The sequence below is a fragment of the Protopterus annectens genome, chromosome 4.part0, assembly GCF_019279795.1.
Source record: "Protopterus annectens isolate FY-2018-M chromosome 4.part0, PAN1.0, whole genome shotgun sequence".
NCBI classification, from domain to species: Eukaryota; Metazoa; Chordata; order Ceratodontiformes; family Protopteridae; genus Protopterus; species Protopterus annectens.
Window position 1 is genome coordinate 1,698,608,095 of NC_056733.1, and position 27,183 is coordinate 1,698,635,277.

At 37.8% G+C, this 27,183-nt stretch overlaps 1 protein-coding gene across 1 annotated transcript in view; it reads left to right on the plus strand.

Moving 5' to 3' along the window:
• The first annotated feature begins 1,567 nt into the window (after window positions 1-1,567).
• The window catches only part of ARAP3 (ArfGAP with RhoGAP domain, ankyrin repeat and PH domain 3), a 1,205,760-nt gene continuing 1,180,144 nt past the window's right edge, over window positions 1,568-27,183 (plus strand). Inside the window, exon 1 of the mRNA XM_044069919.1 lies at window positions 1,568-1,662. The gene's annotated coding sequence lies outside the window, so the exon portion shown is untranslated. The remainder of the gene's footprint in view (window positions 1,663-27,183) is intronic.

Below are 27,183 nucleotides of genomic sequence, written 5' to 3' on the forward strand. Positions count from 1 at the left end.
CCTCACATACTGCAATACCTAACTGAGATGCTACACAAAGGCCTTTCCTTCTCCTCCATTAAGATCCATGCTTCCGCCATTTCAGCTCATTATAATACGGATCCCCCAATTTTCTCACACCCTTTACTTAGGCAGTTTCTCAGAGGGGCTAAGAATATAAGACCCCCCAGAAAACCACCAACACCAACTTGGGACCTGAACTTAATTCTAGAAAAGTTAACACTACCTCCTTTCGAACCAGCATTCTCAGCAGAACTACAATACTTGTCTTGGAAAACAGCCTTGTTACTGGCTATTACCTCAGCATGTAGGGTCTCAGAACTACAGGCACTTATGGCAGTGGAACCTTTCATCATTTTCCATCAGGACAGAGTGTCTTTACGAACTAACCCTACCTTCATGCCCAAGGTAGTATCCAGTGTGGCTTTGAATCAGACCATTCATTTACCCACCTTTTATCCTAACCCACAGAATAAAGGAGAAAGGCTCCTTCACTCTTTGGACATTCACAGACAGCTACGTTACTATTTAGATAAGACAAAGATCTTCAGAAAAACTGACCAACTCTTTGTATCATATGCTGCAGGTTCACAAGGAAAGGCTATTTCAAAACAGACCATCTCCAAATGGATAGCACATTGTATCCGCTTTTGCTACTTGCACCATGGGAAGCCAGTGCCTGTCAATATTAGATCCCATTCTACCAGGGCTACTGCAACCTCAGCAGCCTTTCTCAGAGGGGTTCCAACCAAAGACATTCTGGAGGCAGCTACTTGGAGTTCAGTGCACACCTTTACCAAGCACTACCACCTTCCATTATACTCAAAAACCAGAGCTGGTTTTACCACTGCAGTTCTGCAGGGCATCCTAGCATCACCTAACCCAGTTTAGTACCAGCCACCCTTCCATAGCTTTGGGATTCTACCCAAGTGTGATGACTGCAGCAGTATAGCATGATGAACATAGTACAGTTTTGTACCTACCATAAATGTAGATGTTCGAGTGGTTATACTGCTGCAGTCCAGGTTACCCTCCCTCCATCCCCTCTACATACCAGGGTGTTAGTTACAACTCTGTGTACATCTATCTATTGGATGCATGTCTATATGGTGTATTTGCTAAACAGCTAGTACCAGTGCTTATCTACTAAGGTATTGTTGCATAGTTATTGTATTGCCTTCCTAGTTGGGGGCACCTGACATCTGGGGCAAGAAAAAACTGAAGAAAATGGCGTTGGCTGTCTCTTTTATACCCCTGTCGCACTGACGTCAGGGAAGAGGCACGACAACAAACGCTGGACCAGGACTTTGGAATTCGGCCGACTGCGGGACTGCCTGACGACAGGATAACCCAAGTGTGATGACTGCAGCAGTATAACCACTCGAACATCTACATTTATGGTAGGTACAAAACTGTACTTTTTTATGCCTGCCAGTACATAATGTGCAGTTAAATTTTCTCTTGCGTGTGCCATACTTTATTGATATTATTTGGGTGTTTCCTATTTTTTCACTGTTACTTAATATTGTTTGTTTTTTCTATGTTTCTGTTTAGGTGCAGTACTCCATTTTGGAACTATAGACTTTAAAACTTCATCCACTATTTCTTCTGTGAAGAAATGTGTGCCTTCAGTGAGAGAAGTTGGTTCACTAACTATCAGTGGTAAGAAAACATTTTGTTTCAAGACAATATGCGGAGGCCATCAGATTATCCACTGAGTGAGTTAGGTGATATTATGGGCAACTCCCATGTCCACATTTTCATTTGTCACTCTAGACAGATAGAGACTACTAAAATGAAGTGCAGCAGTGCATTGTATTAACCTTGGCTAGCGTTTAACTCTTGACTGTTTAATCTGTGTATTCATGCTTTTACACTTATAGACTGTTATAGTTAATAAATAACTGCACAAGTCAGAGCACAGTTAGAAGCCTTACTTTGAGTTTACATACTGCAGTTACAGAGGCAGACTGACTTGCTCTTCCATATATATGTACACACACACTCATGTGTATTAAATAACTGCATTTCCTCAATTATCTAGCTGTGGGAAGGCAGTTTGCCTATGATTATAAATTGCAGCTTTTTACACTGACTGCATATTAACTGCTCCTGTTGAGGCAAATATTAATCTAGCACTTAGTATATTTACTTAATATTTTTATCATCCTGCAGAGTATTGCAGATTGATAAATTTGATTGTTAGTTGTATCTGTTTGTGAACACCTACACATGTCTTAATGCCTAGGTGGACACTATGCTAGTACTTAATGTGATTACTTAGTATGATTACACAATTATTTTTATCATACTGCAAAGCACTATAAATTGACATTTAACATATTAATTTCAACAGTAGCACTTCTTTACACCTGAAATCTGTTTCCTTATTCATAGGCACAGTGTTTGATGAAGCCTTCTCAGATACTTGGATAGCATCTCAGAGACCTCAGTCAGCTTTGTGTCAATTAGTGCCGTAGTCCAAGCAGTGATTGCCTCCACAATCAGGTTTTCTTCCTGTGGCCCTGCTGAGTCAGCACCTCCATCTTCAGACCTTCTACTGGTTAGTCATCATTTTAGGGAGTACGCCTTCAAGCCATCTTGTGATACAGCTGTGGTCATCCATCCAACCATCCATCTTTGCAAATGGCTATGGTCACACCCATCTATGGGATTATCTCTGTTCATGCTTCCATATTTGAAATTGGCTTTGGTCATCCACCTATCTTGAACCTTGGCTATTATCATCCATTTATCTTTTGGTATGATTATTGTCATTCATGCATCTCTGGGACTGAAAGTGGACATCACTACTTTTTAAGGATGTCTTCAGTCACAAACCCACCTATCTGGTTGGCTCTATTTTTCTGTTTCTACTCAAAACTCAGTCATCATATATTTGGTGTTATACCCTTTCAAAGGTAAGATCTTCGGATGGTGTCTGCATATCATCGGCATTGCTTTAAAAGCATAGCTGATGAAACTATGTGATGTAGTTTCTATTTATCCATCCCCTAATCATATGTCAGCATGCAACATTCTGTTGAAAGACTAAAGTCTGACCTTTCATTTGTGTACTGAAAATTTTTTGCAAACGTCATGTATCAACCGATCCAGAAACTATGAGCCAGAGATTTCAATTTACCCAGTCGACAGTTGTCCCATTGTGTTTTATCCAACCTTGTATCACCTGACCTGGGGGAAATATCAACCTTGATTCAAATAACAGAGGTTTGATCTCCACTTCCACTCAGTCACCAACTTTCTTCACAGTGCAGACCCTGTAGTCACTTCATCCATCCCCGATTCTGATACTGAAAAAACTCTGCCACAAGGCCCAACCTTTGAACATTTTCACTGAGAATATTGTTATTGTACAATAGCCTGTGGTCACTTCATCCACACATGACTCCAATACTGAATGAGCTCTGTTTTTGTGCAAGTTTAACATGATGGCCCTTGCTGTCTACGGACAATATCAGATTCTCTTAGTGACCATCTCCCCAAGCTACGCAACCAGGCATCTCACATATCCACTCAAATAGCATGTTTATAAAACAGCATACAATTTGTCAAAGTTTACTCCAGAATTATTCATTACTACTATATCATCTATTAACTGCAACATCCTAAAAAACCTACCCTCAGATGATGCTGTAAATTAATTCAGTACAACTTTCCAAAATATCCTAAACAGTCTTGTACTCCCTCGAAGGAAGAGACTGAAAAACAAGTTATTCAATTTGGCATCCACAAAAATAGAATGCTTAATCCAGAAGAGAGAAAAAGCATGGGAAAATGGCAAAAATATAACACACCACAATATCTTGAAAACTTCAGAATGCTCCACAACTGTACTAAAAAGGAAATAAATAAAGACAAAAAACTACTGTAGCAACTTTCAGAATAATAGTAAACACAACTCTAAAAAATTCTGGTAAATGATTAAAGAAATATTACATCCTGATCAAAAATTCAACCCTAACCCTCTCCCAATAACTCATCACTCAACAGAATTCACCTCTTATTTCATAAATAGTATAATATCCCTAACCGAGGATTCCCCAACATCTAATCCCAACCCTGCCTAACAGCCACGTATCAGGACATCTACTTTCACCTTCAAACCTCTACCCATATCCTATATAAAGCTATTCTTATACAAACTCAAACTATGCTCTGTTTCAGCTGATGACCTTCCAGGTGAGTGCCTTAAAATAACAGCTGATAATATACTGTCTGTCCTGCCCTAAACCTTATAAATAGGTCAATTCATAAGTCTCATGTTTCCTCTTTCAGTAAAAAAAAAAAATCACGCATTATCCCTCTATAAAATGGAGGAAGTTTAGACAACACTAACTTTAGACCTATGTCAGTATTAACTCATGTCTCCAAAATACTTGAAAAATGTATTCAAAAACAATTCCTAATCTATCTCCTGCAGGAAGAACACCTATCCCCACACAACATGGCTTCTGTCTATCCCATAGTACTAACACTGCACTTCTAATTTTTATCAAAACTGTCAGTAAAGAGATAATGGCAAACTAGCTTCCTCCTCATTTCTAGATTTGTCTAAAACCTTTGACACAGTTTATCACAGCAAACTTCTGTTTCAAATGTCCTCACTAGGTCTTTCTCAACCCACCAACCTATGGTTCAAAAGCTACTTGTCCAATAGGTGTCAGACAGTAAAAACAGCACTCCACCCTCTCTCCATACATCCCAGTCACCACCGGTGTACCACAAGGCTCTGTCCTTGGTCACCTCCCTAATACAGTACGCAGTTGACTCCACAATCACATGCACATCAGACAACCTGACACAGACACATCTCTAAAAATTACTCAAAAAGCTTTAAAAGCCACTGCAACATGGCTTTCATAGGTTCATAGGTTGATACTAGGCTATCTGCCACCCTTTTAGATTAGTAGACTGTGCCTCTCTATAGTAGGTCACAGAAGATAGCCCTTTTAAGGCTGTTTACTGTGCCTCTGTCTAGCAGGGACACAGAAGATATCCCAGGGGTAAACTTATGATCTCCCATCCACTCGTCAGGATTTCTCTTGAAGAGGGTCAGTGAGGGGCTCTGCCTAACATGAATTGGGATTTTGTTCCAGAGTGAGGGGAGCCTCTGGGATATGAATCTGTCCCTCCAGCATGTCCTATTTATTTCTGTGCTGAGGTTTAAGTCCCTGGAGCGTGTAGCTCTAAGGGATTTGGATTTCCTGAGGTGGAGCATGTCCATTAATTCTGGGTTGGACATGGCTTTATACGTCAGGCACAGATCGCCTCTTAGTAAGCGGTAAGCAACTGAGTAGAGCCAGAGTTTCTTTAGCCGAACTGCATAGGGCATCTGTCTGAGTCCCTTGATCCTCTTGGTGAGGTACTTTTGGGGTCTTTCCAGTTACTGCAAGTGTCGGGTAAGGTACATCCCAAATGGGGCATTGCATTCAATTATGGGCCTGATGAGTGATGAGTAGAGGGGCACAATGACCTCTCTTGATCTAGATGTGAACCCTCTCGTGATAAGGTGGGCTATATAGAAGGTCTTTCTAACCACTTTGGCAATGTGATTGTCAAAGGAGAGATTACTATCTACTTGGGTCCCCAAGTCCCTAATTACTTCTTCTGTACTTAATGGATTACCACCTACGTGGTAATTTGTGGGCACTTTGTTTTTTCCCAAAGGGGATGACTATGCATTTTTTGTCATTTAGTTTTAGGCCATGGCTCTGGCACCAGTTATCAGTCTCTGTGAGACCCTTTTGGAGGATGCTTGTGTCAGCTGGAGAGTCGATTATGGCACCCAGTTTGCAGTCATCTGTGAACTTGGTCAGCCATAGTCCACCCATTTTAGCCTGTACCTCAGAGAAATATATACCGAACTTTGTTATTCATAACTCATGTTCAGCCCCAAAAAGAAACAAACTACTTCTTTTTGTCCCCAAATCCCTCTCTCATAAAAAACAAAACGTAAAATCCTCTTTCATAAAACTGCAACCATTGAAGTCACTTCTCATAGCAAATTGTTAGGAATGATAGTGGATGACAATCTTAAATTCTACCTACATATTCAAAACTGCATAAAAACTCACCAAAAACTAGGGATGCTTTACAGAGCCAAAACATTTCTCACTAATGCAAAAAAACTCCACTTGCCACTAATTGCCTTATACCATCACTGCTTTAGAACACTCTAATCTTTACTAACCCTCAGACATCACAAAAAGCAAAACTTCAGCAATGGTGTAACAAAGTGGCTAAATCTGTAGTAAATAACCCTTTTCGAACCCACCAGTGTATAGGACTATAAAGCCTTAGCTGTTTAGAACTATCCCATCAACTAACATATGCACTCCTTCTCACCACCTATAAAATTATCCAAAATTCATCTTCGTGTGCAGCACTAAATACTATTCTACACAACTATGTTACCAATTAGGCATTATAATCCAATGACCAAAAACTCCTTTCTGTCCACAAACCTATCAAATTTGCTGAGAATGGTCTATATTCACACCATGTTGCTAGGCCTGAGACTACTTACCTGCATCCATCAGGTCAATACCCTCCCTCTAGTACTTTAAAACCATTCTGAAAGATTTTCTAGCCAAAAATGGTCTCATTTCTTGCTCAAACCCAGGAAAAACTATATCCCTAAATATGAACATGTACCTATTCATACCTTGTATCTCCTTAATGTTCTTAATTACTCCCTTCTTTACTTCAATGAATTTCTCTCCTGTGATTCTATAAATGTGCTATAACCTTGTTTTTTTCGACTTCGTATTGCAATTCCTATTTGTATTATACAAACTTCCCTTTAATTTAGCTACAATATAGCTAAGATTTGTCTAAGTATAAATCATTGTCTAAGTTGTATGTATTCTTAACCAATGTTTTCACATTATGTCTAGGTTCATAGGTAGGTTCATAGGAAGGCACTAGGCTATCAGCCCTGGGGCCTATACAAGCCCAGCCAAAAAGCTACCTAATAATGTTATTCATTTAGCCTCTCCAGAGCCACCCATAAATTGTCAGATAAACTTCATTATTTTTGCATTTCTACAGGCTACAAGCTTAATCCTTACAAGCCTATTTAGTCTCCATCTGTGGAGCTGAAACTCACAGTAGTTTGGGGCTGATCCACTTTAGATGAGTCTGGTAAGGGGGAAAGCTGATAGCCACTGAAATAATGGGTACAAATTAAATTAATTGTCCAACCAGCTACCAACGATAGAAATAAGCAAACACTAAAATACGCTGAAACACACCCGTTTAATAGCAAAGCTTACAGGTACAAACCCTTTATGAGTATGAGTATTGATAAAGGGTTTGTACCTGTAAGCTTTGCTATTAAACGGGTGTGTTTCAGCGTATTTTAGTGTTTGCTACAAATTAAATTAACCCAAAGATCTGGTTAGAAACACTTATTGTAAAGCTGTAAGTCTCAAGGTTAAGCCAGCAACAATTACAATAAAACCCAGGTAAAAATTATTGTAAGACAAAACTCAGTAGCCAGTTCATATTTATTCTTGATCTTTATTGGTCTTCCAGAAGACACTGTGAGTTTAAAGCTCGAAGGACAGACAATAAATGTAGTTGTAATGATTAGGCTTGTATTCGTTGTGGTCTCCAACTGGCCCTCACCCAGATGGAGAGAATTCTCAAAGGGCAAATTCCACCCCTGGGTATGTTCTAAATCTGATCCTTTTACATGTCTCCAGGGTATCGTGATGGTAACATTCTATATTTGAAATTTTCAGTAGAACTCACTGCATTGCCCTCTGCAACATGGCTGGCATGAAGTTTACCTCAGAAATAGGCTTCTTGTATTAAAACGAGACTTAGTATGCATTAAGTCAAAAACTGCTTAGATGATGTTTTCATTTCCATCTGCAGATATATTTGCATCAAACGTTGATCTTTGTGAAATACTCCTGTGCTGGGGAAGCAGGGATGTTTTCAGAGTACATTGCACCATTTGTAATTGTGGAAAAGCAGTAACCCTGAAATCCACACAAATGAAAATGTCTCCATTCTCACATTTTTGGTCACAAGAACCTGGATTTGGCTCACTGACTCCGTTCCAGTTTGGATAGTCTGTATGTGTCTTTCATCTTTGTTTAACTCAATTTCTGATTTAAGTCAAAGTAAGTATGACACTAAGGGACGTTTCTGTAATTCAAGGCTACTATTTGAAACCAGCTCACTTCTGATTTTCATGTCTTACACTGTCTCAATTTCTTTAGTGAAAACATTTTTTGGTTCTGCTAAAAAGGAAAACAGTGTCTTCCACTGCTAGTTTCTGCTTACTTCTTATAGGGCTATGGTTAGTGTCGTACCAGAATACAAGCTTATATCAGTTTTCCATATCCATTCCCTATTTAGTACTAATACTCTGTCATACACAAATATGAACATTTATGCACATTATGGTATACAGTGGCATAGCTGTTAGCCTTAATTCACCACAAGACTTGGTTTTCTGACTTAGTTCTCAGACAAGCTGCCTTCTTTGTGGAACATGTATATGCTTCCTGTGTTCATGTTCCTTTTTATTGGGTGTTCAAGTTTCATCCTAGGTATCTTCTGAAATTCAAAGGACTAAGTCTGTGATCCTTACAATAGTGGATCCTCAGGTGCATGCAGTTGAAAATGAAAATATTAAGTCTGAGTTTGCATAACCTCAAAGCATTCCCCCTACTCTGAGGTATCACAGTGCCAAGAGTTATTATATATAGGTAGCAGGGGTGTGGAGTTACACCCTCCTGCCTTGTTGAACAGTACTAGGGGCAACCATTTCCTTGCAAAAACAGTATAATGGCAAAACAATGAGTTTTAAAGTTCACTGTGGTTTTGTTTGATTTGCACATTTTTTGAGACTTTCTGGATCTGAAGTGATGAACAATATCTTACAGGAGGACATCCCATGATATGTATCCAATATAGAAGAACATGACAATTGCATTAGCCAGAAGTTTACATATTTCATGTTTGCCTATGAACAAGTGAAAGAAATTTTGGCCATTTTAAATCATTCAGCTTGTTGTATACTTATACACCTGTATCCTGATTCATGATCATTTAATCCTGATCATGTGACAGCAGGTCAGTTACTTTCATAATCACAGTTAACTCTCATCTTTCTGCAATTACAAACTTTAAAATGAGTACATCTCCAAAACTTCTGCTCAAATTAATGGATTCAACTTGTTTCACTAACACAAACCACAGGCACTCCCTCAGACTCCCACCCAGTAGCAGTCTATCAATGATCATGTTTGTGGTCCAGTGAAATCACAAAAGGTACTGCCATCCCTAAATTATAACATCAGTAAACTACATATATACTTAATTTTGGTGAGAACTGTATCCACTTCCATGACATTCTAAAGACTTGCGATTGGAGCGTTTCTCCCCAGGCCTCCACTGAAAATAGGCTCTGTGGAGCCTAGGTGGACTTTCCCGGTCAACAAATGTTAAATAATTAAATAAATAAATGTGTTGTATCTCCATGTCCTGGAGTATCCCCACATGAATCTCAGTCACAGGGAAAACAGTGCACATTACCATGTGATTTAACTAGCAAACATCCCATGTTACTGCCCATACAACCCAGAAGGTAGAATGTAATGCCAAATTGGATGCATTGTAATCACCATGTCTGGTCCATTTTTAATTCTTTCTCTTTTTCCCTCTTTTTCTTTTTACATTGAAAAAACAATCCAAAATCCACTGTGTCAAGGATTTTGGATTTTTTTCTTGTTTTTATCTTGTTTTTAAAATCCAGAGCCGGGAGTTTGTCCATTCTGTTTTTATATTTCTTTTTTCCTTAGCTCAAATATTTAGTTGATTGTACTAAATCATTCAGCCTGTAAGAAAAATAAAATGATTCTATGTGGTTCTCTACAGAAAACCAAGTAACTGAGGTCTTGGTATTCAATGTAGCAGCATTGCTGCGTTGTTATCGGATGCAAAGGTAACTTGGCAGCCATTTCAAAGAGATTACAACAAGGAAAGAATAAAAGAAGCTACATAGTTTTAAGAGGAATTATTATTAAGCTGAACTGAACAAATATTTATCTGAGGATCAGTTTTAAGTTGTATCAAGGGTTAGATAGTTAATTTTCTTATCATAAGTTAATAGTGCAATGCAGATATCTACATGGAGTATGAACTCATGAAGTAATTGGCAGGGAACTAAAATGGTATCAGGTTATGTGAGTTCTTTGAATATGCAGGAGGAAGTGCGCATTATGGGACTGTAACTCATCAAGTCACTCATTTTGTTACAGTTCTGATGTCTGCATTTTACTTAAGCTCTGAGCTTCTGCAACTGTGCCAGTTCTGTACACTCAGTCTAACATTTTGCATTTCCTCATTTAACTTCCTGCACTTTGTGCATCAAAAAACCTCAAGCAAAACATCTAAATAAAGAAATAGCTACAGCACTTGGCATTTTGCTTTATATTTGTCAGTTCCTTTTAACTTAAACAACAGAATGTTTTTCAGTTTACTAAATTAAGGCACCATGTTTTAAATCTTTCCAGGAGTCTTGTTCATATTAGTCCACACTATAGTCAAGATTTGCATTCCATACTGAATGTCATCCATCATAGCATAAGGACAGCTTTATGCAAATTATGTCATTATTCTCAGCACAAAGTGCTTTTAATTCCATTTAATCTGCCATGCGTTTATTTATTTATTTATTTATTACTAATTAGTTAATTAATTTGCTAACTGGCTAGGTGTATTCATCCAATATGCACTATTCTCAGGCAAACCTTGGGCAAGAGGCAAGCCAAATAAGAACCGATGATGTTCTATATGCAGCCAACGGTAATATGCATAATGCAAATAACAGATTTTATTAAAGTGTAGTTGAATATTTTGCAGAGTAGAGAACCTTAAGTCCCCTAAATTGCTCATAGTAGTGTGTGTGCGCTCTGTGTGTGTGTGTGAGAGAGAGAGAGAGAGAGTGTGTGTGTGTGTGTGTGTGTGTGTGTGTGTGTGTGTGTGTGTGTGTGTGTGTGTGTGTGTGTGTGTGTGCGCATGTGTGTGTGTGTGTGTGTGTGTGTGTGTGCATGTATGTGTGTGTGTGTGTGTGTGTGTGTGTGTGTGTGTGTGTGGGCACGCGCTCATGTGTGTGTGTGCGCGTGCGTGCATGTAGGTGTGTGTGTGTGTGTGTGTGTGTGTGTGTGTGTGTGTGTGTGTGTGTGTGTGTATGTGGGTGTGTGTGTGTGGGTGTATGCCATTTTCCTTTGGGAAAAGTAAAATATCATTCCCCTGTGTTCTACATTAAAAAATGTTCATTCTACCTAGGCCTAAAGATTTTTGTCTCCATATTTTCTTCATGACTACACATCAGTGTATGATTGATTGTAAAACTTTTTTGAGAAACTAGTCTGGGAGCGAATTAACGACTGCATCAAAAAATATGGGCTTCTCACTGCAATAGCTCTATATACCATAGCCACTGTTGTCCGCAAGTATATACGCAATGATCTGCACACAGCAGGGGCACATAACAATATGACACCAGCATTTGAAAGAGTAAAACAATTCACCCTTCTTTAAAAAAGCTGCAAAAGCTAGATTTAAGTTCAAATTCTACTACTGACTTTAATGCTACATCACAGACTGAAACTATGACATATACACTGAATTAGTTTTGTCAAATATAAGGACCTTACAGTGTTGGTGCCACATGGTTTGGTATTGGGGCACTTGTTAACCTCACAGGTTTTGTTAATAACCTTATCACTGGCCTTACTGACTTAGAAGCAGTTATGTATGCCAGTGACCTAGAAGCAGTTATATATTCCAGTGATATTCTCTTGCTAAACACAAACCATTCCCTGTCCTTTTTCAGTCCAAAAATACAATTAGACTTCATCAGCTTTTGGCATTAGACACATAAAAGCAAACAAATAAACAAGCAAACAAATAAACCCAAAGCCTGTAATGATATTTGTAGTATATCAAAAAGATTAAGGGAAGTATTCCTAGTTTGGTACGTTGCATGTGCATAGTGGTTAAATGCAAGGAGTGCCACTGCGCTTATATGTAAATAAGCTAAGAGCAGCACATTTGCAATGGATAAGGAAAAGTGAAGGCATTTTGAAGAAAACACCTACTTAAATCTAAGGACTAAAGCAACTAAGTCAAGGGTAAAACATATGCGAAAAATGCATTAAAACCATAAGCTTCATATTACTGAATACTATTTTGTACATATTCAGATATTATGGATGGACGGGGCTAAGCACAGTCACTTTTAAATTTCTGAAGCAATCAGTAGACTGCACAACTTTTGTTATTGATATTTTACAAAAATAAAAGGGTTTAGTATATCTGCTATTTGATATAGGAGTATCCATATGTGAATACAATGACAGTTTCATTAAACAATAGAAAGAGGGAGCTAGGAAAGTTTGAAAAAGTGGAGACACAACAAAGAGGGGAACAAAGTTTGAAAAAGGGGAGACAACAAAGAGGGAAACAGAAGGGAAAACATCAAGGGGTTGTGATAGAGGAGGTGGGAGAGGAGGGACACAGTGTTTTTATTTGGGGATAGACCCCCTATTTTTCCAAATGTTTTTATATGAGAGGGAAGTGTGGGTGTGAAACAAGTAAGAGGGTGTAGGTGAAAGAATAAGGGCAGAAGGGCTGAAGTACCTGCAAGCGTCCCAGCCCACAGAACTTCAAACTTTTCCACATCCAGATGGTGGAGCAGTGGAGGACCCCAATGTTGCAGGGGTAGAGGCTATGGTGTTGTTATCAGCAGCAGCTGAGACAGCATGCCTTCTACACATTGCAGTGAAGCCACAACTGACTGAATCCACCAAAGAACTACTCTTCCAGCACATTCTCAACCAAGTTCTGAAGCCCCCATTCTGTGAAACTTTCCAGGCCTCCATGCGCCAGGGTGCCTGCAGGACTGGTGCCACCACACTGACACAGTGAGGATGCCCCCGAATCAGCAGAGGGTGAACACTTCCTACCCTGGGAGGTATGTACCTGGGCCACTGCAAGGGATTTTATAGCTGTAGAAAAATTAACATGAATGAGAGAGAATTAAAATAATAAAGGACAAAGAAATGCATAAATAAAATAGTAAAAAACAGAGAAAAAAGGAGGTAGGGAGAGACAAAAAATATACTCAATACATGTGGGATGTGCTTATGCAAACTTTGGGATTATGGGGAGTATTTATACACAGTTTTGGGTTGCTTATGCTTACTTGGCAGGACAGTGCTTGATATAAAGTAATGGTGGGGTTCTACATGTTGCAGTGTACTACACAAACATAATGATCACACTTTTTTTCCTGAAATACATTAGTTTGAAAGACTGCATTAAGAGCACCAATCATAAATAGTTGCAACATATAAAATCAATGATAGGCCTGTATAATGCAGTTATATCAGTATTGCTTGGAGTAATGCGCTGAATGCAATCTGCTCCTTCAGTTTCAAATATCTTTAACTAATTTGGTTATAGACTTTAATGAAATTACTTTCTTCAGTTGTATACTGATATCTGTCACACCATCACTTGCAGTAATGTACTAATTGCAGTCTCTTCCTTCATTTACGTTGATCTATCAGTAAATTCATTAAATGCATTAATGAAATCATTTAGTGTACTACAGTTATACTCTGATATCTGTGTCTGTCTTGCTTTCAGTAAAATACTGACGGCTCTCTATTACTTCAAATAATTCCATATTACTTACTGTTGTCTACCCCAACACACACACACTATATCCACACAGTATATATATAAATCTAAATATATATATATATATATATATATATATATATGTATATATACATATATATATACATATATATATATATATATATATATATATATATATATATATATATATATATATATATATATATATATATATATATATATATATATATGTGTATATATGAATCTAGGACCATTGAACGAAAGTTCAATAGTCCGAATTCACAGTCACCGAACACACTTTAACAAAAGCGCTTTCACCGAAAAAGTGCTTTTGTTAAAGTGTGTTAAAAAAAAAAACAATAAATCTACTTTTATGCAGGGGGGCAAGCCTCCCTGCACCCCCATGTGAGGGGCTGTGCCCCCCACCCCCACTTTAATAATCTCACTCCGAGATCGCACTACAGTGAGGAAAAGGGAATATTTCCTTATCCGCACCATAGTATGATCCCCACAACAGGCATACTTACGCGAAAGTGCTTCCTCGGTAAAAAGCACTTTCAAGTAAGTATGCACGGCCGATAGTGATTCGGTGATGTTGTCATTCAGGGATCAGTACAGATCCCATATATATTTATATATCTTACTGAAATCAGCTAAACACAAAATTGCTATACACTAATTTATTCAAGTTTACCGGTAGACTCAGTCACCATCTCAAGTTGCCCCTTCTGCTGTCTTCTGTGATAGGAGACCCTTGTCTCAGCTGTAATGAGAAGAAATGAGACATTTCTTGTTTATCTGTATCTCACATTTTTCCCATTTACTTCTAAGTATGTCATTATTACTTCTAAGCAGGTATATTATTGCCTTATTTGCTTAGTCATACATTTGCTGAAATATATACTATCTGAATTCTCATAATGTACCAATCTCCCATTAACTGTCATTAATAAACTAAAGTAGAGACCTTTGTTGAAATGTTTTTTTCTAACATATTTATGTTCTGCATGTAGCAGTCTCTGAATTTTGTTCATCATTAATGTGCAGACACACAGAACAATGTTGCAAGTTATGGAAGGTTTCATTTCCTAAGATGTTCAAAAATAGTGCTTCATAGTTTTCTTCCTGAGCAATTATAAGCATATAAGATGTTGATTAAAACAGGTTTGCAGAAGTAATACAGAGTTAATAACATTAGTTATTTTTCAGTAAAATATGTGATCGACATTCACTTCAAAAAGCTACAACCCCGTCTACCCATCCCTTAACCTACAGTCTGACTAGGCTGTGGTGCCTGACTGACTTCAGCCATGTTGTATGTGCAGTTACAATTCTGAAAAGAAAGGACTTCCTTATTCAACTAATACATTAGTAAATAATTCCTAAACAGTTTGCATGTAATTTCATTAGTAACTAAGGTAATGAAATAATACATTAAAGTCTAAACAGATGGAAAACTAGTTGTTAGACTACTTATGCAGATTTATGCCTGTGCTTTCATATATATATATATATATATATATATATATATGTGGGTCTACCTGACAACGCCGAAAGCTGACAATGCCGACGATGAGAACACCGACATGTGAAAAGGCTGTGTAAGTATACGGTAGTGACGGACGTTAGGGTTAGGGTGCGAGTAAGGTAAGTGTGTGATATTGACGGACTCTAGGGATAGGGGTGGGTTAAGTGAGTTAGGGTTAGGGCACGGGTTAGGTGAGTGTGTGATAGTGACAGTCTTTAGGGTTAGGGGCGGGTTAAGTGAGTTAGGGTTAGAGCGCGGGTTAGGTGAGTGTGCAATAGTGACAGTCTTTAGGGTTAGGGGTGGGTTAAGTGAGTTAAAGTTAGAGCACGGGTTAGGTGAGTGTGTGATAGTGACAGTCTTTAGGGTTAGGGGCGGGTTAAGTGAGTTAGGGTTAGGGCGTGGGTTACGTGAGTGTGCGATAGTGACAGTCTTTAGGGTTAGGGGCGGGTTAAGTGAGTTAGGGTTAGGGCGCGGGTTAGGTGAGTGTGCAATAGTGACAGTCTTTAGGGTTAGGGGCAGGTTAAGTGAGTTAGGGTTAGGGCGTGGGTTAGGTGAGTGTGTGATAGTGATGGACCTTAGGGTTAGGGTTTGGGTTAAGGTTATAGATAGTTGCGTATGTAAGGTTTAGTGTGAGTTTGTAAGGATTTTGGTGTGCTTGTGTTGTGCGTGTGCTTTTTGGACAGGGGATTTGTTTTGTTTGTTGATTGTCGGGATTGTGGTGTGTCGGGCATGTGAGGTTCCGTGTTTGTGAACTTTCGGTTATGTGGTGTCGGTGATTTCTTTGTCGGTGTTGTAGTGCGTCGGTGTTGTCAGATAGACCCATATATATATATATATATATATATATATATATATATATATATATATATATATATATACAGATTATTATTTTAACAATACATATTTGTTCAGGCAATTACTGTTATCACATAATCATTGCGTATTTCTATACTGCTATAGTACTGGTTTCTTTAACATTCATATAATAATATAGATACATTTCTGCCATTACACATTTTTCTTCTTCCAAATACCTGGTCTTCTTGCCTCTACCTGGACTACCTAATCAGCCATCTTGTCAGCTCTGTGGTTCTTTGGGCCAATGTCCCTGAGATGGCACTGGTGGGCATACTGGGTGATCCTTGTGAGGGTCTCTAGCTGCTCATCCAACTCCTGCCAGATACTTATTTTCCTCCAATCACTTCCTGTAGTGCATGATTTGATTTTCTCCAGGTATGGGTCTTTCAGAAGGTATAGCATAATTTTGGACTCTTTATCATACCAGCTTGGAGCCTTAACAGGTTCTGCGCTGATTACAATTTCCAGTACCAGAATGAAGAAAGTATGGGGTGCAACACTGCTTTAACTAAACTCAGATAACCAGCAGGGGCATTACAGCAGGTACTGTTATTTTTGGCAAGTTTGATTTAACCAGAAATGCTGTGTCACATACATGTTTTTTTTTTTTTGTTTTTTTTTAAGGAATACATTCCAACTGAACTTAATCTGTGTTTAAAAATGTAAAAATCATTTTCAGAATATAATATTTATAATTGCCATTGTTTGCGTACTTAACCGTAGGTGTCTTTCTGGAAGCATAAAACATGATTTTTTATAATTTCTTTCATTGTAGCATCACAATTATGTATTTATTTATTTATTCACTGGTGGGGAAGTTACATAAGTAGGGCCAGAAAAATACAGCCAGTACACAAGTAAATCTAGTGACTACAGAAATAAAAACAAACAAGTAAAACAGAAGTCACTGGAACCATGAGTAACTGGTAATGAAGTGGTTTATTAGACTCCAACTTTTAAAATTGCTAGTAAAAACTTTCGCCTTAAACATATTTTACCTGGTTTGAATGGCTATGTATCTTTAAAGCCTTTATTCAAAGAGAAATACAACTGAGCCTGATTGGTATCATGTGACCCACTTTAATATTAAATAAATGGTAGATGCTATTTTTTGTTTAATATGCCTGAAAAGCCTTGTTTAAGGCAAAAGTTTTTACTAGCGGTTTTAAAAGTTGTTTGAGCCTAATAAGCCACTTCATTACCAGCTGCCCGTGGTTCCAGTGACTTCTGTTTTACTTGTAAGTTACATATGTACATGTACCTATGTGGTTCATGAGAAGTTTTTATAAACTGGCAAGGTGTGTCAGAGGACAGTAGATGGGCAGAGATTACACTATATTGCTATGATAACTGTAATGCATAAGACCCCATTTTGTTTTATCTGAATATGTTTACATATCATAGGTTCATAGGTAAGTGCTTTGTGGACCATTTTAAGCCTAGCCAGTTTCCCTTTTGGTGCTTGAAATAACCTATCCCATTTGGTTGTAGACTGGCCCTATCCATCCCTTGGTTGATATTTATATATTACCCCTAATGAGAGTAACTGGGATCATACCATAGATAATTTGAGGGGACCCATTCATGGCATAAAACATTTAGGAGGTGCATCTGTCCATTAGTATTACAGGGGGCAGTCCTGGGGTAAATTTTCTGTTTCTCATCCATAGCTGTACTTGAAAATGGACAGAGTTGAACTTTGTGTAGATGGAGAGTTTGTTCTATATAGTGTTATCCTCTGCAAATCATGCCTGTCTTTCCAAACCATTCTGCTAATGTAGCTGAAGAGGTTTAGATCCCTAGATCAAGCGTCTCTGATGCCATTTGACTTACTGATGTGGAGTAAATCCATAAGTATTGGTCAAAGGACATCCAGTACACCAGGCTCAGGTCACTTCTTAGCAGTCTGTAGAATACCAAGTATAGTGATAGGGCTTTGCATCAATTCTTATAGGATATGTTGTTTAGGCCTATTATCCTTTTAGTAAGGATAATATCCTTTTAGTAAGGATATCAGCTTAAGTGTGCATATCTGCGCATTTCTTCTTCATGCTGGGAAGGGAGTGGATGCACCGTAAATGGCTTTGGACTCTGCAACTGTCCTCAGTGCACTCCCAGAAGTTTGGATCCACATTTATGAGCATCCTAGACCAGTTTAAATCAAAAACTGGTCTTACACATCTGCGATTCATATAGATTTATTTATAATTTATTTATTTATGTCTTTTGTTGACCGGGGTTAGTCCAAATGGGTCAATGACCCATTTTCAGTGGAGACCAAGAAGAAATGCTCCACAAAAAATACAATATGTTAACAATACAAAAAATATTAACAAGATATAATAACAGGCATACATGCAAGATACAAAAGAAATATAAAATGGAGAAAATACAGAAAAAATAATACAGAGTGCAACATTATGTGCAAAAGGTCAAAAAAGTAAACATTGTTTCCATAGTGACATAAAAAAAGAAAAATATACTTGTTTAAAACGTATAAGGTTGAATAGATAGGACAACAAAAAAGTATTAGTAGTGAGGTCAGAATAGAGAAGATAAGGAAGCATAAATTAGTCTAAAGAATAAGGAAATGAGAAGAAGTAAGAGAGAAGCAAGAATTTGTTTAAGATGAAAAAGACAGTGAAATTAAAGTACACATCTGTTTAGTAGAGTGAGAGAGGATTGTACATTATTTGTTAAATTTTCTTAAGACAAGGAAAATATGTAAAGGACATATTAAGGTAGTATGAGTCAGGGGTGTAGCCAGGATTTTCAAATTTATACTTATAGCTCCCAGACTGCTGCCCCCTCTACAAGCCACACCCACATTAATGCTGGTGGCCAAGCCATACCCCCTTCATTTTGCTGATCCCTGAACAGGTCACTGGCAAGTATATGCCAGGGTAGTAATTACATGATGAAGCAGCATGAACATGTTATTCCAAAAGTGCATGTTTCTTAAGTCAAAAAACAAAGTACCTTTCCATTTACATTAGGGTAGATCAATCAGTTTGCCCCCCCCCCCCATGATTACTCTTCTACCTTTGCAGCTCCTAATCCATGCAGTGGCTCATTAGAGCTCCAGTAGTGCTGCCAACTAAAGGACTGGCAGGCTCTAGGCAGCACTTGCTCTACAGTGTTGTGGTCTGTAGGTACAACATATAGAGCTCTCCCTAGGTAACACAAAAGCTATGAGCCACAACTACCTCTCTTCCACCCACAATGTTTGTTCACTCCTACAGCCTACACTCACACTAGGCCTTTTGGAATAGCAAACCTTACATTCCCAACAACAAATACATTTTAGCTGGGCTCAGCCATACTGCCACTGACAATAAATGAAGATGTGTACCCATGGCAGTCAATCAAGCAAAAACTAAAGCTGTTGAAAGTTACATCCTTACTATCCTGCTTACATTCTGTGAATCTCAAGCCTTTGCTGAAAGGAAATTGGTTAAAGCAAGAAAATTACCCTAGGCCCCAGAACCAATGGAACTGTACATGCTCTAAGGTGCTTTTTCGGAGTTTTTTTCTAATGTTATGATCCAGTGATAGTCTGAACAAAATTATTGGAAAGAAATGAAAATAAATTTTATTTATTTATTTATTTTACATTTGTTGACCAGGAGTGTCCAACTGAGTAATAGCCCTTTTTCAGCAGTGGCCCTGGGAGAAAAGCTCCAGAACATATAAGGAAATTACAATGGCAATTAGACATTCAATATTAGAGAAAACAATAACACTGGAATTATTTAGGTGGATACAATCATCATGAAATTCAAGGAAGAAATAAGGTTTCTCAAAGTTAAATGTTCAAAGCTGACAGGATACCACCCAATATACTGAGAAGGCGACAGCTTCTAAAGACAAAAGCATATCTGCAAATGCAGGCTGCCTCTCTACCCTCCCACAAAATTAAAACATAGTCACTTTATGTATAGACCTATGCTGTTACATGCTGAAAGAACAAATGAAGACACACAGGTTTGATTGTGAAAAATGCTAAAGAAACAATTACCACACCATTCTCAGCCCCCTTGTAAGCTAGTGTAAGTGATCTCATGTGCACAGTGTGCACATATCTGAGTAGTGCTGATTTCTGACTATGCTGAGTAAAGGGCATTAGCTGGGGATGGGATCCCTCTACTAAGCCTGTTTCAAACTTCCATTGTACAGAATAACTTACTACCAACCTCTATGCATATTTAAATAGTTCCATAGACACACCTTCAGGACATGCAGGTGGTTGGTGTGACAGAGCAAGATGCAGAGGACATGAAGGAATGGAAACAGATGATCTGCTGTGGTGACCCCCAACGGGAACAGCCAAAAGAAGATGATGATGAGACACACCTTCAACCCTCAGAAATAAATACAACTCTAAATTCAAAAATAAAGCCCTATGGGCAGCATAGTAAAAAAATACTCATTGCATGCAAAAATAAATGTAACCCTCAGAAAGCCAAAACATTTTTGCTAAACTAAACAAGGAACTCAGAACTGTGATTAAATCAACCAAAGTGTAATATGAGGTAAAAAAATAAACACATGTGAAAGCTAACCACAAAGTATTTTTTTTTAACTGTGCTAGAAATCTCAAAGAATGACTGGCACTACAGTGAGCTAATAAATGATATTGCACACTTGGACCAGAGAATTTTGCCAATCTACTGGCCAACTAATTCAGATGGAACTTCAACCCCCCGCCCCAGTCTTCCAATATTCACACATCAAATACCTCCATCTATAACCCATGCAAATCTCTCAACAATTTCTGTGGTTACTGCCAAAGGCCAAGAACATAATGTCTTTTAGGACTGGATAACATACAAGGCTGCCTGGCTGTTAGTCTGAACCTGATATGTCGAATGCCCAACAAAAGCTATTCAATACCAGTCTCAAAATAGGTTTTATGCTGGCTGAATGAAAGACTGCAGCAAACATTCCCTTGCATGAAGATGGAACTTCAGTGGGCCCAGGCAATTATATACACATAAGCCTAACAACTCTCATCTGGGAACCTATGTCAACAATAGACTGTCCCTTGATCACCACATATTCAAAATTGTAAGGAAATCCTTTTTCATGGTACAGCTTATATCTAAAGCTATATCATTCAGATGCAGGCACATAAATGTACCCCTCTACTTAGCACTCATTAGGCCAATCCATGAGTATAATGCACCTTTTGGTATGTACCTGTTCAAACACTTGTCACAAGTGGATCCCATCTAACCCTCAAACATTTAGGAATTATTCCAAAGCAAACCTCCTACTAATGACTTATACCATGGTAAAATGTCCACCCCCCCAAAACCATGTGAACGCTGCTACATGTATGGAATTGTTTACAGAAACCCTATACCATTATGTAAACAGCTGCACTGAGGTAGCTGTACCCACATGGAATAAGCAGAGAACTAACTCAAATAACAAGCCACTCTGGTGGAATCCCGATATCAACAAGTTGTATAACAAAAGGAGGAAAACCAAGGCTAAAACTAGGAAGTGCAATACCCAGCAGGGTGAATAACCCCTCAAACCAAATAAGCAACTCAGAAATCTTATCAAGTCCACCAAAGCCAAATTTGAGACAGAAATATCCTCAAAGACAAAGGATAACCACAAGGCCTTCATCAGCTTTGTATGCAACTTCAAAGGTAACACAACAGTCTGCTGAACAAATTATAAAGGAAACCACCTAAAAGGAATCAGAGAATACAGCAAAACTGCTGGCTGATAAATTTAATCACAATTTCACCCCTTCTTCTCCTCAATACCTCTCAGGAGACACCCTCAACCATAACTCTTCAAGGCAAAGAATACCTCAATAGGCCCTGATAATATCCTGGGATACCTCTTGGGTAGCATGAAATATGAGCTATCAAACAATCTAAAATCACTGTTCAATATTAATCTTCTAAATGGCTTCATGCTTAGTGAATGGACAACTGCAACAGTTAATCCTCAGCACAAGGTTTGGCCTTCTACTGACCTGGATAACTACAGACCATAAGTCTGACTAGTCTTGTATGGAAGGCCATGGAAATAATTATCATGGATATTTTAAATAAAGACACAAGGAACCTGTTTTCTTATTTACTTCTACAATGATTATAGATATTGAAGTAAAATAGCACAAACATTTTTAGCCATTTGCTAAACAAACAATACAGTCTCACAATGAAAAACGACTTAGCATGAGCAGTAAACTTCTCTGCCCTTGGAACTCACATTCATTGAAATGGCATGAAAACCTACATTAAAAGAAAATGCATCTGGCCATTGTGGAGGATTAAGTTTACCTTTGGACTGTTTTCAAACCATAGTCTTCTTGTACACATTTATAGGGCCATGCACACATGTTATTTGATTCAACTTCCTGATTTATTAAATTATATACCTTGTATAATACAACACCATTTGTTAGAATGGTGCTTTAAATTTGTAGTTATAAAAATTATTCTAGTAAGTAATGAAACAAAATATATGGACCCATAATGAAAAAAATACCAGTTTCAGAATATTTCAACAATAAAAGGCCACTTTTTGTCATTACAATCCACCAACATTACTCAATAAGCACAATCTCTTCAAAATTAAAAATCATCTGAATAATTCCGCATTGAACAGATTTGTAACTAATAAAGAGTTTGCTGCTGGCAAACAATTTTATATTTCAGTGCTTCATCTACAAATTCAAGGCCTGCTACCCTTGAAAAATTAATTGCCTATGTAACATTAAAAAAATGGTAAGGTAGTAATAATGCAATAGGGAATGACTGACAAAGTGACAAGTTCATAGTTGCTAGCCATCTCATACAAAGGAGTACAGACTTAAGAATGCAGAACTCCTACCCCCCCCCTTAAAATACACCAAATAATCAGCAATCAAAATGGCACTACAATATCAGCACTCCATCTATATGGTGTGGGAGTAGAATCCACAGCCTTCTGCAGCAAAGGCAATTATGCTACTAACACTGCTTTCAAATTCCACAAAACAAACAGTGACTGCCATTTGATAAACAAAACATTTAGTTGCACATTGAAAACAGACATAGCATGAGCCACAGTAAACTTATTTTCCCTTGAAACGCACAATTCAATGAAATGCAAATGAAAATTAAATGAAACTCAGTCCCTTGAAAATGCATTGAAACTCAATTCCCTGAAAATGTACTGAAGCTCAAACTCATAATTCCATCGGCAGTCTGGTAGTTGGTATAGAGGATTCAGGCTCTTGTCTCCTGAAACCAAGTTACAACGTCAAGCTTGATCAAATTAATTGACGAATCTACCATCCCCCTCAACTTGAGCATTACACACTATACCTCCATACCTCTCAGTCTCTTAACATAGGAAATCTGGACAAAGCCTAAAATAATGGGGGAAAAAGGCCCCAAAACATGGACATATTTTAAATATTGCACTTACAGACTTAGAAAGTTGCTAGAATAACAACATTTGTCTTAGCATGCATTTTCTAAAGGAAATGAAGTCTTAAAACTCAAATGTATGACACTTAGTGATTTCAATCCTCAGTGATTTGTCAGAAAGCCACAAATATTGAAGAACAGGCCAAAAATATAAGGCAAAAGTCAGAACATTCTGCAAAAATCTGGACGGTTGAGAGGTATTTATATGTCTCAGTCTCTTAGTGCAAGAAATCTGGTCAAAGCCTGAAATAATGGAGAATAAATGGCCCAAAATAGGGATCAACCCTCTCAACCACTTCAAGCAAGAAATCTGGACAAAGCCAGTAGTAATGGGGGAACAAAGGCCCAAAATAGGGAAACTTTTTAAATATTGCCCTTACAGACTTAGAAAGTTGATATAATTACAGGTTTTGCATTAGCATTAAGTTTTGAAGGATATGGAGTTTGAAATTAAAATGTCTGCCATTATTTTCTCACTTCAGTCCTCAGTGGTTAGCTAGTAATTTGCAAAACCACCAATTTTAGGAGAACTGGAACAAAAATATGAGGCAAAAATCTGGACATTCTGAGAGGTATGATTAGGGATAGATTTTAAATATTGTTCTTTTTAACTTAGAAAGTTGCTAGAATGACAGGATTTGTGCTATAATGCGTTTTCTGAAGGATATGAACATATATGTTAATATTTAGTGACTCAAGTCCTCCGTGATTAGCCAGAAAACCACAAATCTTATGAGAAACAGACCAAAATTATGAGGCTAAACCTGGACAGTTGAAAAGGTATGTTAAACACACACACACCTTCCTACCTTCTCACACATAGCAACACACTCACCTTCTACTTCATACATCAAGAAATGCCTGTTTTACATTCCAGACACACAGCTACTCTCTCACATAGCAACACACACACACACACACACACACACACACACACACACACACACACACACACACAATTTATTTACTTTCAGGAAGTAATGACAGTGTGGATGGGGCTGCTACGGATGGAGGCGGCTACTTTTAATTGCAATTTGTAAGTATTTGAATTCATCATATGTACTGCTACTGCTTTGAAGTATCTTAAGTGGCTGATGGCAGTGTGCTTTGAATTCATAATTGCTGTTCTGAGCTGAGATTCTTAGACCCAGGCATGCATGTGCTATGAATTCATTCATAAATATGTGTATCTCCCCAACACAGCATTGAATCAATGTACTTCACTATCCTGAAATTTGTACCTAACACTGAGGCAGAGCTGTGTGTGTGTGTGTGTGTGTGTGTGTGTGTGTGTGTGTGTGTGTGTGTGTGTGTGTGTGTGTGTGTGTGTGCGCGCACGTATGTGTGTGTGTGTGTTTTCAAATGCAATAATGCTCATTAGCCCAGTCGTCTACTCATTCATTCAAAAATACACTTATATACAACAGGAGCAAACTCTGATTTGCTCAGAATTATAAAGCAGGCAAGTACAGTTAAATGAAGGAAGGACGAAAGATTCCAATCCCTGACTACAGGAAGGAGCTCATTTAGAGTTTAGAGCCTTAATCCTCTATACAAACTGCCAAACATTTGCACACATCTTCATTTTCTGACAAATCACTACAGGTTAACAATTATTTAGATGCTCAGTCATTAGTGTCTTGTGCAATATTAATACACTACTCCCTGTTGTCAAATGTAGACTTCTTATTATCAAGGGATGGGCCCTCTCACCTCCATTTCAGAATATTTGCAAATTGAACAATGTCTTATAATAGTTCCCTCAAGTGTTTTTTTTATTTTTGTATATAAATTAATCAATTGCCTTTTTGTAAAAAAAATAATGATTGTTCAGTGGTTTCCCCTTCTATATGTAAACCTACATCTCAGCTGTGACAGATTAGTTATATCCTTATCAATCAATAATATGCCCCAATATTTATAGATAGGTTCATAGATCAGTACTAGGCTAACTGCCCTTGTAGGGCATTTTAAGCTTAGCCAATTACCCAATGTGAAAATCAAACCATGCACCTTGTGCTTGTAAGGCAAACACCTTAACCATTATGCCAACCTCCCACCCCTTATGAATCAAATGTTGTAAATATCTACTAGTGGGGCCATAGGTAATAAATGACACTGTATATGTAAAATCGGACTTCTTGTTTGAATTATGTTAACAGGTGCTCTCTGTATTTAAAATGTCTTGTGTTTTTAATGTTTGAGATTAGGTCTAATTTATAACCACATTGTAAAAAATCTGTAAATTAATTCTGAAGCACAAGTTTTAAAATTTTCAGATTGTGAACCTTTTCTTTTAACTGTATAATTCTGATAGAGTTATATTATTAACCATATGGGTGGGGTGGCAACTAGTTGGTTCCAATAAAGAATTTTTGTGAAATGGTTTCCAAAACAGAGTAGTATTCAATGTATCAACCAATTGTTTAGTTATAGACACTTCTAAAAAGAAATAGTGTTTTTGTGGCATTCAACACGAAGTTGTAGCTCCCACTTATTTTCATTTAAATATTCCACAAATTAGATCACCCTTACCAGAAGTCTATTCCTGGAGCAGTCATCTAAATAGCTATGGCATAGATATAGATATTGTGGCAGGTGTCATACACCTCTTCTAGGTAGCTCATAAAAAGGTTGGTATAGAAGATGCACCCACTGAGGTCCATTTGACTTGCAAAAAACAGTCTTGATTGAAATAGAAAATATTCTTAAATTAGTACTTTTTATGTCAAGCATATTACAAATGTGCGAATCCCAGAGCTGTAAAGATTAGTTTTATATAGCCAATATTCTAAAACTTGTAGCCATGCCCAATATATATGCTGGTATAGAAAGAATTAACACAATATATACATGCGCTGACTTAACTTCCATCTGAAGATCCTGTAACATTATAAACATGTGTGCTATCATTATTTCTAGATCCAAGGCATATATTGAAATATTTTAAATGTTCTTAAGTAATGTCTAAAACCCAGACCAAGGTTCCTTCAGTAATCCATGATCAGATATTATGGGTCTTCCTAAAGATGATATGATATTTTTATGAATCCTTGGCAAAATGAAAAATACAGCATCATGGGTTTAGCCATCATGACGTCAAAGATGTAATTTATTAATGTTACCTTCCTCAACTGAAAACCAGGGAAACTTCCTTTTTATGTTTTTTTTTCTATTTTTGGTCTAAGAATTATATACACATACATACAGACACACACACACACACACACACACACACACACACGCACACACACACATTTTCTCTCTCATACCAAAACAAATGCAACCACAAGTGCAAATTATATATGTACATACATACACACTCACACACACACACACACACACACACACACACACACACACACACACACACACACACACACACACACACACACAGACACACACACACAATTTATTTACTTACTTTCTCTGTCATCGGAACGGCTATTTTAAATTGTGTGAGAGAGTGTGAAATAGGTTTACATCCAGATTAGCATATGTGCGAGACACGCATGGCTTTCCTTAAAGGAGAAGATGCTGGTTTAGCTTTTTCCCCTGGATCCAAGCACCTGTCTTGTGCTACCCCATCCACACAAACACTGTACTGAACTGTGTACAGTGAGAATGCCTCTCGTCGCCCCTGGT